Below are 13582 nucleotides of genomic sequence, written 5' to 3'. Positions count from 1 at the left end.
ATCCCCCCCAGGAATCCTAGCCCCTGGTAACCAGCATTTTATTTATTTTCTTTCTATGGGATGAACTTTCTTAGATCCCACATATGAATGAGATGGAACAGGTATAACAGGTGATACATAAGGTACCTTATTATAAGCTTATACCCTATGTGTAACAAGTATAAGGTGATATCTCCTTGGATTTTAATTTGCTTTTATCTGGTAATTAGTGATGATGAATTTTTTTTTTTTTTTCATATACCTGCTGGCCTTTTGTATGCCTTCTTTTGAGAAATGCCTATTCAGGTATTTTTGTCTTTTGTCTTTCTGTGTCTGATTTATTTTACTTAACATAATGTCCTTCAGGTTCATCCATGTTACTGCAAAATGATAACATTTCATTCGTTTTTAATGGGTGAATCGTATTCTATTGTGTGTGTGTGCATATAGATAGATATACAAACATACATACCACATTTGCTTTATCCATTCATCTTTTGATAGATGCTTAAGCTGATTCAATATCTTAGCTATTGTGAATAATCCTGCAATAAACATGGGAGTGCAGATAACTTCAAAATACTGATTTCACTTCCTTTGGAATGTGCCCAGTAGTGGGATTTCTGTATCATATGGTAATTCTATTTTCAATTTGTTGAGGAACCTCCATCCTGTTTTTCACAATTGTACTAATTTATATTCCCACAAATAGTGTGCATGGGTTCTTTTTCTCCACATCCTCACCAACACTTACACTTTCTCATTTTGATGATAGCCATTCTAACAGGTATAAGGCGATATCTCATTGGGTTTTAATTTGCATTTATCTGATAATAGTGATGTTCAACATGTTTTTTTCTTCATATACCTGTTGGCCATTTGTACGCCTTCTTTTGAGAAATGCCTATTCAGATATTTTGCCCATTTTAATTTATTTTATTTTATTTTTATTTTTTTTATTTGAGACCGAGTCTTGCTCGGTCGCCCGGGCTGGAGTGCAGTGGCCGGATCTCAGCTCACTGCAAGCTCCGCCTCCCAGGTTTACGCCATTCTCCTGCCTCAGCCTCCTGAGTAGCTGGGACTACAGGCGCCCGCCACCTCGCCCGGCTAGTTTTTTGTATTTTTTTAGTAGAGACGGGGTTTCACCGTGTTAGCCAGTATGGTCTCGATCTCCTGATCTCGTGATCCGCCCGTCTCGGCCTCCCAAAGTGCTGGGATTACAGGCTTGAGCCGCCGCGCCCGGCCTATTTTGCCCGTTTTTAAATCAGACTATTTTATTGTTGCTATTGACTTGCTTGAGTACCTTATGTATTTTGAATGTTAACCCTTTATCAGACATATAGTTTGCAAATAATTTCTTCCATTCAGTAGATTTTCTCTTCAATTTGTTTATTGTTACTTTACCTCTGTAGAAGCTTACATTTCATGGGTTCCCATTTGTATGTTTTTACTTTTGCTGCCTGTGCTTTTGATGTCATATCTAAAAAGTTATTGCCCTGACCAACATCAAGAAGCTTTCCTCTACGTATTTATCTAGTAGTGTCAAAGTTGTGCGTCTTACATTCCAGTATTTAATCCATTTTGAGTTGATTTTTGTATATGGTGTGAGATGGGGATGTAATTTCATTATTTTAATGTGAATATTCAGTTTCCCAAACAGCTATCAGGTTCTGGGCTCTTCTTGGCAGTAGACATTTTATTACTGATTTAATCTCCTTACTTGTTGTCGGTCTGTTAACATTTTCTGTTTTTTCATAATTCACTCTTAGTAGATGGTGTATATCAAGGAATTAATCCAGTTAAACTAGGTTATCCAATATTTGGTGTGTAACTTTTCACAATAGGCTTTTGCGATCCTTTGTATTTCTGTTGCATCAGTTATAATGTCTCTTTTTTTGTTTCTGATTTGAGTCTTTCTCTTTCTGCCTTTCTTAGGCTAACTAAAGATTTGTTGGTTTTTGTTTATCTTTCTAAAAATCAACTCTTAGTTTTGTTGATCTTTTCTATCGCTTTTCTAGTCTCTATTTTGTTGATTTCTGCCCTGATCCTTATTATTTTCATCCTTCTACTAACTTTGGACTTAGTTTGTTTTTGTTGTTGAAATTTCTTGAGGTGCAATGTTAGGTTGTTTTTTTGAGATCTTCTTTTTTGATAGGCATTTATTGCTACAGAACATCTTAGAATGGATAAAGCAATTCTTAGAATTGCTTTTGCTCTCCCAGGGGTTTTGGTATTTTGTGTTTCCACTTTCATTTGTCTCAAGAAGTTTTTAAAAATTTTCATGAACTTTTTTTTCATTGACTCATTGATTGTTCAGAAGCATGCACTTTCATTTCCATGTATTTGTGAATTCTCTGAAGTTTCCCCTGTTCAATCAAACTATTGATTTCTAGTTTTATATTATTATAGTCATAAAAGATACTTGAAATCATTTCAAAATTCTGAAATTTTTAATGAATTGTGGCCTAACATATGATCTATTTTAGAGTATGAATATGCATAGAATAATGCTTATTCTGTAGTTGTTGAATGGAATATTTATGTCTGTTACATACATTTGATCTAGAATGTAGTTCAAGTGTAAGGTTTCTTTATTTTCTGCCTGGGTGATCTGTCCATTGTCATAAATGGGTTGTAGATCTCCTACTATTGTTTTATTGCATTCTGTATCTCTTTTTAAGTCTATTAATACTTGGTTTATATATTTAGGTGCTCTAATTATGGGTACATATATATTTGCAATTGTTATATCCTCTTGCTGAATTAACCCCTTTATTATTAAATAATGAATTTATTTTTACCTTTTTACAGTTTTTGACTTGGAGTCCATTTTATCTTCTATAAATATAGCAACTTCTATTCTCTTTTGGTTTCCATTTGCATGGAATATATTTTCCTATTTCTTCAATTTCAGTCTGTGTATTTTTGCAGGCAAAGTGAGTCTCCCATAGACATACCATTTAAATCCTGTGATATGAAAAATTTGCCTTTTTGATGCTGTCCCATAAATTTCATAAGCTTTTTTCAGTCCTTGTCATTCTTTATTTTTTCCTCTGACTTTATATTTTCAAATAACCTCTCTGTAAGTTCACAAATACTGTTTTCTGTTTATCCAGTTTTTCTTTTGATGCTCTCTATTGTATTGTTTTTCATTGTATTTTTTAGCTCCAGGATTTCTGTGTTTTTTTGTTTTTGTTTTTTTTTTTAAATTTCAGTCCCTCTAATGAATTTCTCATTTTTTTTTACTTATTATTATTGTTTCATTTTGTTCACTTCTCTGTATTTTTTGAAGTTCTCTGAGATTCATGTTGTCATGATTCTCTCATTGTTCTTGATCTTTGTCCTTCTGTATCAAAGCCTGTTCATAGGAAGTCATTGCTTATTCCAACTTTTGTAGTCTTGCTTTTTCTAGGGAAGTCCTGTAGCAGGCATAGTCCTGGGGCACATCAGACTCCTGAGACAGTGTTGACCAGTGTAGCACTGCCAGAAGCCTGGGTCCCGCTATAGCTGGCGCAGTGCTGGGGCATGCCAGAATCCCTGGGCAGCTGTGACTGGCATGGCACTGCCAAAAGCCTGGAACCCACTACAGCAGGCAAGGTGTTGTGTTTGGCTGGAAGCCCACAGCCTCTGAGAATTGCTTGCTCCTGAGGGCTACCCAAAGCCTGGGGCCACTGATGTCAATCTGGCAGTTGTGTAGGCCAGAGATCAGTTTCACCAAGCAAGCCTAAAGTCTGAGGCTATGTGGTCTCACCTGGTGAGACCTGGTGCCCTGGTAGATCTATAGGCTCAATCTGCAGGTACCAGTTTGGAATATGGGGCTATGAGGGGTCTGCTGGTACAGAGTTTTCCTGTGAGTACCCAGTGTTGGTGTCCAGGAAAAGTCCTGTGCTCACATCCCTTTCATTCTATCTACTAGATGGCATCTGTTTCCATACTGTGCTGCCTGGGGTTGGGAGAGGGGTGATGAGGTATTGTAAAACTGTGATTCCTACCCTTTCAATGTGTCTTTTCTTATTAGTGTACTACAACTAGGCACTGTGATCTCTCACATGGCAAAAAGATCCTAGCCCTTATGAAGTTATTTTTGTGCATAGATAGCTGTTCAGATTGATGTTTCTGTGAAGGGATGCTTGCTGGAGAGTCCTACTCCACTGTCTGGCTCCCACAAGGAATTTTTGACTCTCATTATGTGTCTCTTGCTGTGCTAGATATTATGAGCCATAGGAGAATTGCAAAGATGGGTGCCTAGACACAGTGAGCTTATATTTTGCTGGTAAAATTGTTAGCTTATTAGAAATCTACTGTGAATGAAATTTATACATAATAGTATATTGGCAATAAGTTTGACAAAGAAGATAAGCAAACAGGAATTAGAAAGACCAGAACACAGAGAATAATAGCTGTTCCCAAAAAGACAAAGGATATGAATCTGTGGTGAAGACTGTGAAGGGAATTTTCGATGGGAAAATATTATGAGCAACATTGCTGATGTAGGAATGGGCATGGCGGGCGAGGAATCATATACATACAACCAAAATATAAGGTTAATATGAAGGATATAAGACACTGATTTGAATATTGCATGAAGCCACAAGTGCTGGCAAGCAGACGAAAGAGATCCAGACGGTAGTAGGAAACAAGAATACATTCTATAATGAGATTGCAACAGGAATGGAGAGGGTACCGAAGGATGATGCTGGAGGATAATTAGGAAATAGAAAAAATTGGAAGGAAAAAACCCTAACAAGAGGCCATAGCAATAATCCAGGCATGAAGTGATTAACTTTGTTAGATGTGATGTGCTGTTTTTCAAGCCATATAATAAACTCTCCTTACTGAACAAAACAATAATTATGTGCTTTCATTCTCTTGCTTCTCCTTTTAGACTGTGTTAAAAAAAAATTAAGCTAGTTTTGGCAGTGCTCCAGTGAGCCAGTTTGTGGAATTGTTGTCCATCTGCCTTTACTTGCATGGTTTACTGATTGCTTATTTTGCAGTCTTTTGTTTATTTTATTTATTTCTTCATAAACTAAATAACATTTTTCTAAAGTATTAGCCAGATATAATGGCGATAGATGTCCAGGATATTTTTCCATCACACTTAAAGTCTTCTTTAGCAGTACTTTTCACATTCCACTGCCAACCACTGACCACCAGTATGTTCACCTTTAGCCTTCAGGACTCATGGAAGAATTGGCAAGGTTAATCAGATCATAAGGATCATACAGAAAACATATAAAAATGGTAAGGGTAAAAATATCAATTGGGGTCTTCAATGCCAGTCCAGAGTGTAATAATGAACAAGTTTTAAGTATGACGTGATAATATTAAGTCAACTCTTTAGAAAGATTAGCGTGGGGTTGTCCTTAGAACAGACTGAAGAGGGGAAGATTAGCAGTAGAGAGAGAAATCAGAAGGCTATACAATAGGATAAGTGTGAATTAATTTCAGAGGGAATGAAGAAGATTTAAGTAGGTAATGAGAGAAGGGTAAAAAATCAATGATTTACTAGATGTAAAGACTGGAGAAAAAAATGTCAAAGATGACTGATATACACAGTTTAAATGATTAGTACTGTAACAAATACATTCAGGAAGCGAGCTAATATTTAGTTGAAAATTGTGTGTTATTTTTAGGCACATTGATTTTTGGTACTAACAGGAGATATAGGCATATGTACAAATATTTTAAAGATATTTCTCATATTCTCATAGATTCCATAAAGAAGACTAAAATTCTAAAGGTTGAATAGCTTTCATTTGTTTAAAATAAGTATAGAAACCATTAGAAATTACTTTTTTTTCAGGAAAATATTTGGCTAAAAATAGTGAAGCCTTTTTAAAAATTTTTATTTTAGATGTCTGCATTGAAACCCTGATAGGTATTTCATGCTACTTCTTTTCTGGAGTGTGAAATCCAGAATTAATTTTGGTACATCAATCAGTGTGCCATCCACTCTGACACAGCGGAATTCATTAGTAAAAAAACAATGCTTGTGATTTAGAATTAAAATTTCTTCTTTCTTATTATTATGCGGAAAACATGTCAGAGTGACATGAGGTATGTGAGTGAGTTGAGGTATAAATAGATATTCTATGAAAAGGGACTTGAAAAGGTGGTGTGTTTGTGTCCTTTAAAGTTAAACCATCAGTGGACCTAATTGGCATAAATTGTAGATGTGTTTTTTCCTGAAGTTGACACCATAGAGTTATTTGCCAGGGATATTTTTCATCTCTGGAATTTGTCTTTGAATGCATCTTATTACAAACTAGTGATTCGACCAGGTTATGTATGTGCATCATTTGTGTTTAGCTAAATACTCACTTATTTTGTAAAGACATATTTTTGGAAGTTTTAGAGTAATTCACTCTTCTTTGCACTCCTGACTATGCAGTGACTTTTTTTTTTTTTTTAACATATGTCTTAAGTACTTGCCTGAAAATCATAACCATGCAGAGTGCAAGCCTCTGGGTAAAATTACACAAATAATATTGTAGTATGACAATACACATCCTTCAATTAGTAGCACCAAGAATAATGCCCATGCAGTAGACCTGACAATTTCAAATACCATGCAGTAGACCTGACAATTTCAAATACCATGCAGTAGACCTGACAATTTCAAATACCATGCAGTAGACCTGACAATTTCAAATACCATGCAGTAGGGAACAGCCTCCAAGACAGCCACACGCTCTGTCATGCTAGAAACAGAAACAGCCTGGGAAATGTTACCTCCATCTTCACTTGTGGTAGTGATCATAACTGTTTCTTGCTTAAATTAGAGAGAAAGTCCAGGAAAAAAATTTCTTCTTTAGCTGAGTAGTTTTCTCGTTCAAAAACGCATTTAAGTTTAGGCCAGGCGCGTTGGCTCACGCCTATTATTCCAGCACTTTGGGAGGCTGAGGCGGGCAGATCACTTGAGGTCAGGAGTTCGAGACCAGCCTTGCCAACATGGTGAAAACCCCATCACTACTAAAAAATACAAAAAAATAGCCAGACATGGTTGCACGTCCCTGTAATCCCAGCTACTTGGGAGGCTAAGGCAGGAGAATTGCTTGAATCCAGGAGGAAGAGGTTGCAGTAACCAGAGATCGTGCCATTGCACTCTAGCCTGGGTAACAAAGTGACACTCTGTCTCCAAAAAAAAAAAAAAACCATTTAACTTTAAGTAACATTTGATGAGAAACTTGACAACCTAGTTAGATATCAAATGATTAAACTTACATTAGATGTGTAGAAGCTACCATCAAAATTAAGCCTTATTTACTGGAATGATTTCAAAGGTTTCTATTCTTATGCTGATTATTCTGTGATTATTTAAAATTGGTAGAAAGATCTGATTCTGGCTCACTCACTCCTGCTTCTTCCATTTAATTAGCAAGTATTTGCCAAGTAGTTATTATATAATTAGCTAGAGACTTTATGATGCCAACATTTCAAGGAGCAAATTGCTTCTCTCAATGTCTGCATTGCTTGAAAATGGAGTTGCTAGATCAAAACTCTTAAGCTCCCTCTGTTTAATGGTTTACCAAGACCTCCAATGTTGGAACTATCTTGCATGTCACACCAATTAAATAAGATTCATGAATATTTTCAAATTCAGTGGTGGTAAATGTTTCTAGAGGAACACAGCTGTGTGAGTGGGTGCAATAGAATTGGATTCGATATCAAGTGACCTTCTACAAGTATGATTTTGCACAAAAAAACCACAAAGCTTAAGTTAAGCCCTGTTATTCCTGCTTTCTCTACCTTCAGATTTGAGTGATGAAGACAATAGAATAAATTATATCCTCTAAGTAGAATATTTGCATCATGTAAGCTAAAAAGATTGGCTTTTTAAAACAATCGAGTTGTGAATATTCAACTCCCTAATCCAATCCCTTTTTTCTTTCAGAATAACTTTGGAATTTCAAGATTTCAAGGTTGTGTGCTCTAGGGCTTTGAAAGGCAGAGTAACTGAGGATGATTCTTTGAAAACTATAACATTAATAGAATCATCCCATCATGGTTTTAGAAAAGAACAACCACCACCAATCCATTACTAAATTTTACACCCAATAACATTATTAAGGGCCAAAATGGATTTAAGTTTTTTCACTTTATTTACAAACATCTAGTGCTAGGCACCCAGAGTTAGTCCTAATTGTGCTAGGTATTGCTCCTAGAGTTTTTAATTTATTATCTCATTTGATTCTCACAATAACACTATAAGTTTGGACACTTTTATTGAAGAAAATAAGTCTAAGGCAATGGTAAGTTACATGACTTGCAGAGGATCACAAAATCAGTGCGTGATTGAACCAAGATAAAAACGAAGACAAGATATAAACAAAGGTATACTGACTTGGCCATCTTAAAAGTCTGTTAAGGGGGCTGGACGCAGTGGCTCATGCCTGTAATCCCAGCACTTTGGGAGGCAGAGGGGGGCGGATCACGAGGTCAGGAGATTGAGACCATCCTGGCCAACATGGCGAAACCCCATCTCTACTAAAAATACAAAAATTAGCTGGGCATGGTGGCTCACACCTGTAATTCCAGCTACTCAGGAGGCTGAAACAGGAAAATTGCTTGACCCTGGAGGCAGAGATTGCAGTAAGCTGAGACTGTGCCACTGTACTCCAGCCTGGCGACAGAGCAACACTCCATCTAAAAACAAACAAACAAACAAACAAAAAATCTGTTAAGGGTAACATTTGCCATTGGTAGATAAGGTTTCCCTTCACAAAAGAAGAGAAACCAGAGCGTATGTGCAGTCTGTGCCTTCTGCCACCCACTAAATAGAAAGGATGCATGTATCTTTCAAGAGACTCATTAATCAAACAGATGTGGTTTCAATAATTGTGAAATCTCTTCATTAAACACTGGCAGTAAGTCATTACAATATCTTCTCTAGCCTTTTGGCTATGATCAAGTGTAGACTCTCTTCTCATTAGGATAATGGGGTTCAATAAAAGAGTGTTCCATCATTCTCCATAAGGGAGTAGAGTGGAACTTTTTGTTAACTATAATCATTTAGTGATTCATTTTATCTTTTTTAGATCTTGTTAATTCATTGTTGCACAAGGTTAATCCTTTATCCACTTAGGCTATGATTTTGACAAAATGCGTTGGTCATAAAAGCTAGCTTTTTAAAATAAGTTAAGAGCAGTTTAAATTAACATCAGTAACATAATGTGTAGAAATAAGAAAGGTATTTTGTTTCTATTTGCTTGCCCAGAGTAATATTAATTAAAGCATGATTTATATATTTTAAATGAAATAATTGACATTTTTGATTTTTTTTCATATTTTGTGGCAAATAAGATCAGGAGAAAATTATAAATATTTGAGTTAAACATATATTTGGCAGCAATATTGTTTGTGACTAAGCTCAGTCCTTAGTCTCACATGATTATTAATGTACTATCATGTAAAATTGTAACAATAATAGATCCATCAAAAATTGGAAAATATGAAATGAAAATGAGGCTCTCCCTTTGAGTTTTTTAATGTAATCTTACCAATCAAATATGACAATGATGAACAATTTTGCACATTTAGTATCTTCCCCCTATGAAAATGCTTGTACTATAAAATTTTACCTACCGGTAATTACAGTTAACTCACAAACTTCTATCCTGATTACACCTACTTACCATTAGATCAAAAGCATTTGCCAATCATATGCTTTTAAGTAATCATTGGAATGGTTCTGATATTTCAATGACAAAATTATGTAATTTAGTTTTATGCTTATAGTTGGATATTTGAATTATCCCTGATATTTTTGCTGTTATAGATAACCTAGCAAGAAAGAAGTTTTTTTCCTGTTAACTTTTCTCCATATTTGGGAATATTTCTGTAGAAAATAATCCCCAGAATTGAATTTATTGAATCGAAGGGTATAAAGCCCTTGATACGGAGTCCCTGAATTCTTAAGGAATATGTTTAATCCATCTGTGTAGCTCTGGTAACTGGCTTTCTACCTAATATGCTCGTTACTTACATTTTTGAATGTGTTAAACTTTTTAGAAAACATATGAAGTGACTACTTTATGTGCATGGCTATGTGATAATCTTTCGTACTTATAATAATAGATTTTCCTAATATCTAATAAATTTTCACACACATTATCTGATTTATACCTACAAAATACTACACAAGGCAGCCATTTTGATCATCACTTTTCAGAAAAAGAAAAAAAAAGGGACCGCAGACTGATTAAGGATATGGTGTGGAATTTACTCTTCTTACCTGGAACTGCAGCGGTCCATTTCATCCTATCTCTATGTACATGTGCTTTTTACTACGGAAAGAATTTGAAATAAGTTGACTTTTTTTTTTCTTTTCAGTGAATAACTGCTTTTATTCTTAAGGAGGAAAAATGTCTATCAGAAATGTTTTGGTCTGTTTTACAGTGAAAAATGCATACCACTCTTTAATCATCATCATACAATTTTTCTAAATGCTCAATGCAAAAATCAACATATGTTAAAGCATTATTTTATGTTTAAACAGAAATGAAGGGCAAAGATCAAAATAACCCATGAAACTCCATTTACGGTTCTTAAAACATGAGTTAGGGCATTTTTTAATGAGCTATGTGAGTTATGTAAGTGTGAGCTCTGAACTACAAAGTAATTTAAACAAATATGGATTCCGCAAAATTTGTCCCAGGGGTGTCCTTACTTACAGATAATCATGGACTGAGTATTTCTCAGCTTTTTTAAATTCAGAGAATTGATTGGACATTGATGAAATTTTTTCAACTTTAAAAATGTATTTTATAATATCTATCCAATATGAATGAATATTAAATGATTTGCTGGATGAAACTGCCTGCTATAGGGCTTAGTGAACACAATGTACAAAATAGACTAGTTTTCCCTCTATTCTCCTTTCTTTAAAATTTTTTATTTACTTTTTGAATCAGGAAATCATCAACCTGATTTCAGAGATGAGAATATTAAAGCCCAGAGAGTAAAGTAGTTTGTCCAAACTTATATGATTTCTTTTTTTTTTTTTTTGGTGAGACAGAGTCTGGCTCTGTCGCCCAGGCTGGGGTGCAGTGGCGCGATCTCAGCTCACTGCAAGCTCCGCCTCCCGGGTTCCCGCCATTCTCCTGCCTCAGCCTCACGGGTAGCTGGGACCACAGGCGCCGCCACCACACCCGGCTAATTTTTCATAATTTTAGTAGAGACAGGGTTTCACCGTGTTAGCCAGGATGGACTCGATCTCCTGACCTCGTGATCTGCCCGCCTCGGTCTCCCTAAGTGCTGGGATTACAGGCATGAGCCACTGCGCCTGGCCCCAAATCTATATGGTTTTTAAGGATCTTTGCTGGGGATTCAAACCCTATTTTGTTCACTTCAAACCTCAGCTCTTCTCGCTGAACAAAAAGGCAATTAAAATAATGATGATAGACAAAGTCGAAAGTTCACTAGTTTGTAATTTTTTAAAATCCTATGCCACTATTTTTCTTTCAGTAGTTTAGACTTAATAAGTTTTTGAAGATTTTAACTCAATGTAATGAAAACATTTATAATATAATGGAAACATTTTTAATGAAGCTTTTCAACAAGGAGTTCTTAAAAGAAAGAAACTTCATGGTCAAATAGAGATTAAATGGTTATCTATCAAGAACACTATGGAATTTCTCTTCAAATTGGGTAGCAGACTAAATGACTTCTAAGATATAATCAGTTTGTGATTTAATTGGTTCTTGAATGGATCTGCCTCTGGCTTGTAGTCGTTATACTGTAAGCATTTATACAACAAGTCTACAATTTGACCATTTGACTACAAATTGCTGTAAGTTTTTTTGCAAAGCTATTAAACCTCCTTTAATTTTTACAAAACTCTCTCGCTAAAGTTATTGTGTAGTGAGGACATACCATGTGTCAGGTGTTACGAAAGTTTTCCTTCCTTCTTTCTCTTCATAATTGCTCTATCTACCTATTTATCTGAAATCACACACATATATAGTATGTACATATATACATATGTATACATGTACATGGATACATATATGCGTATGTATCTTTACTAAATTTGTATGTATTTGTATCTATACATATATGTGTATGTGTGTCTTTACTAAACCTAACAGCAATTTTCTAAACACTTTTATTACCTACAGTTTACTAGTGAACATAAAGAAAGTGAAACAAATTCCCAAAGATTACATAACTGGCAAGTGGCAAAACTGGGACTCAATCTCATGGAGAAGTCACATCTCAGCCTTTGTTCTTAACTACTAGATTATCTTATGATAATTTAAACTTGTGTATATGTTTTAGCTTTTTGTTAATCATCAGAGTCAATGATATTCAGCATCTTCTGTAATACAGACCAGGGAAAAAAAGGCCGGGCTATCTTAGGCAGCCAAAAAAATGACTGTCCATGCAAATTTAATGTTACTATGTTTTACAAATTTGTCTTTACTATTAGACATCAACTAAAGTAGTTCAGAAAAGAGATTATAAAACCCTGAATAAATGAAGCTATAGAGGAAAGTGTGAATGAAAAATTAAAAAGAGATACTAAGTTTGAGAAAATCAAATGTGGTAACAATTTAAATATAGAAGATGGATTTCAGGGGTTATTGTATTACCACCTCAATATTTGGAGGATCTGTTTACGTGTCTTCTCCTACCACTGGCAGAAGAGTCTTGGGGCTAGTACTTTTTCTGTCCCTTGTTAATTTTCTCAGTATTGCACCTGGACCAATGCTATGGCATGTTCTCAAAGATAACCTGGTAGTGGTGATAAAAGGCACAGTTTCTTCATGTGTAAAGATGAGCCATGGGCTTCCTTTTACATTTTCTCACATAGACTTCCAGGTCTGTGAGGTCCTGGAACATTCAAGTGCTTGTCCTCATAAATTAGCTAACACCAGAATTCATCTAGTAGCATAGAGCAAAGGATTGCTCTGCCAAGATCTGAACAATCAAATCCCGGCCCAAGCAAGCCAAATTCTCTCAACATCAACTCATACTCTTACCACATTCTGATGCTCCTATGCTGATATTCCTTGATCATACAGATTCCATTTTGTTCTCCTATTTGAAAGTTTGAGAATCTGCTTCTCTTCTGTTTCCACCCCTACCTCACTTACCTCCCTTGGAATTAGAGATTGAATGATCTCAGACATCTTGATAATCTCTCCTCTCTGCTCTGTATGCTCGGCTGCTCGTCTTACAATTATTAATTTTAAAAATTTAACTGCATGAGTGTTCCATTTATTTTTCCCACCTCCAGAGAAAAGAGACGAACTTGACTCATTATTTTGATCCCATGCTTCATCCTCAGCCCTTGCTGTTGGACATGGCGGAATACTCACCAGTCCTTCAATAAAGAACGGACTCTGTGTGGACACTGGTGGGCTTCTTGAGCAGGTTGCCATTGCCTACCTAAGAGCATTTGCTGAGGACTTTATTTTCTTTTCTCATCAGCATTATAATACGCCACAGTCTTTAAATTGACCTCAGTAGTGTCTCATTGAACTTAACATTTAGTTCATTTTTCTGCTGACTTTTGGGGGGTAGCATGGCCAGAAATTTATATAGTGATTGTATCTTTTCTCTTTTTTCGTTTTGAGATTCACTTAACTATATGGCC

The 13582-nt window shown here is 35.6% G+C and overlaps 1 protein-coding gene across 1 annotated transcript in view; it reads left to right on the top strand.

The window, feature by feature from the left end:
• The window catches only part of LOC105474842 (contactin associated protein 2), a 2256224-nt gene that overhangs the window by 603804 nt on the left and 1638838 nt on the right, over positions 1-13582 (top strand). The gene's annotated exons all lie outside the window — the stretch shown is intronic.

Source organism: Macaca nemestrina, chromosome 4 (genome assembly GCF_043159975.1).
Source record: "Macaca nemestrina isolate mMacNem1 chromosome 4, mMacNem.hap1, whole genome shotgun sequence".
Lineage (NCBI taxonomy): Eukaryota > Metazoa > Chordata > Mammalia > Primates > Cercopithecidae > Macaca > Macaca nemestrina.
This window is presented reverse-complemented; position numbering and strand designations above follow the sequence as displayed.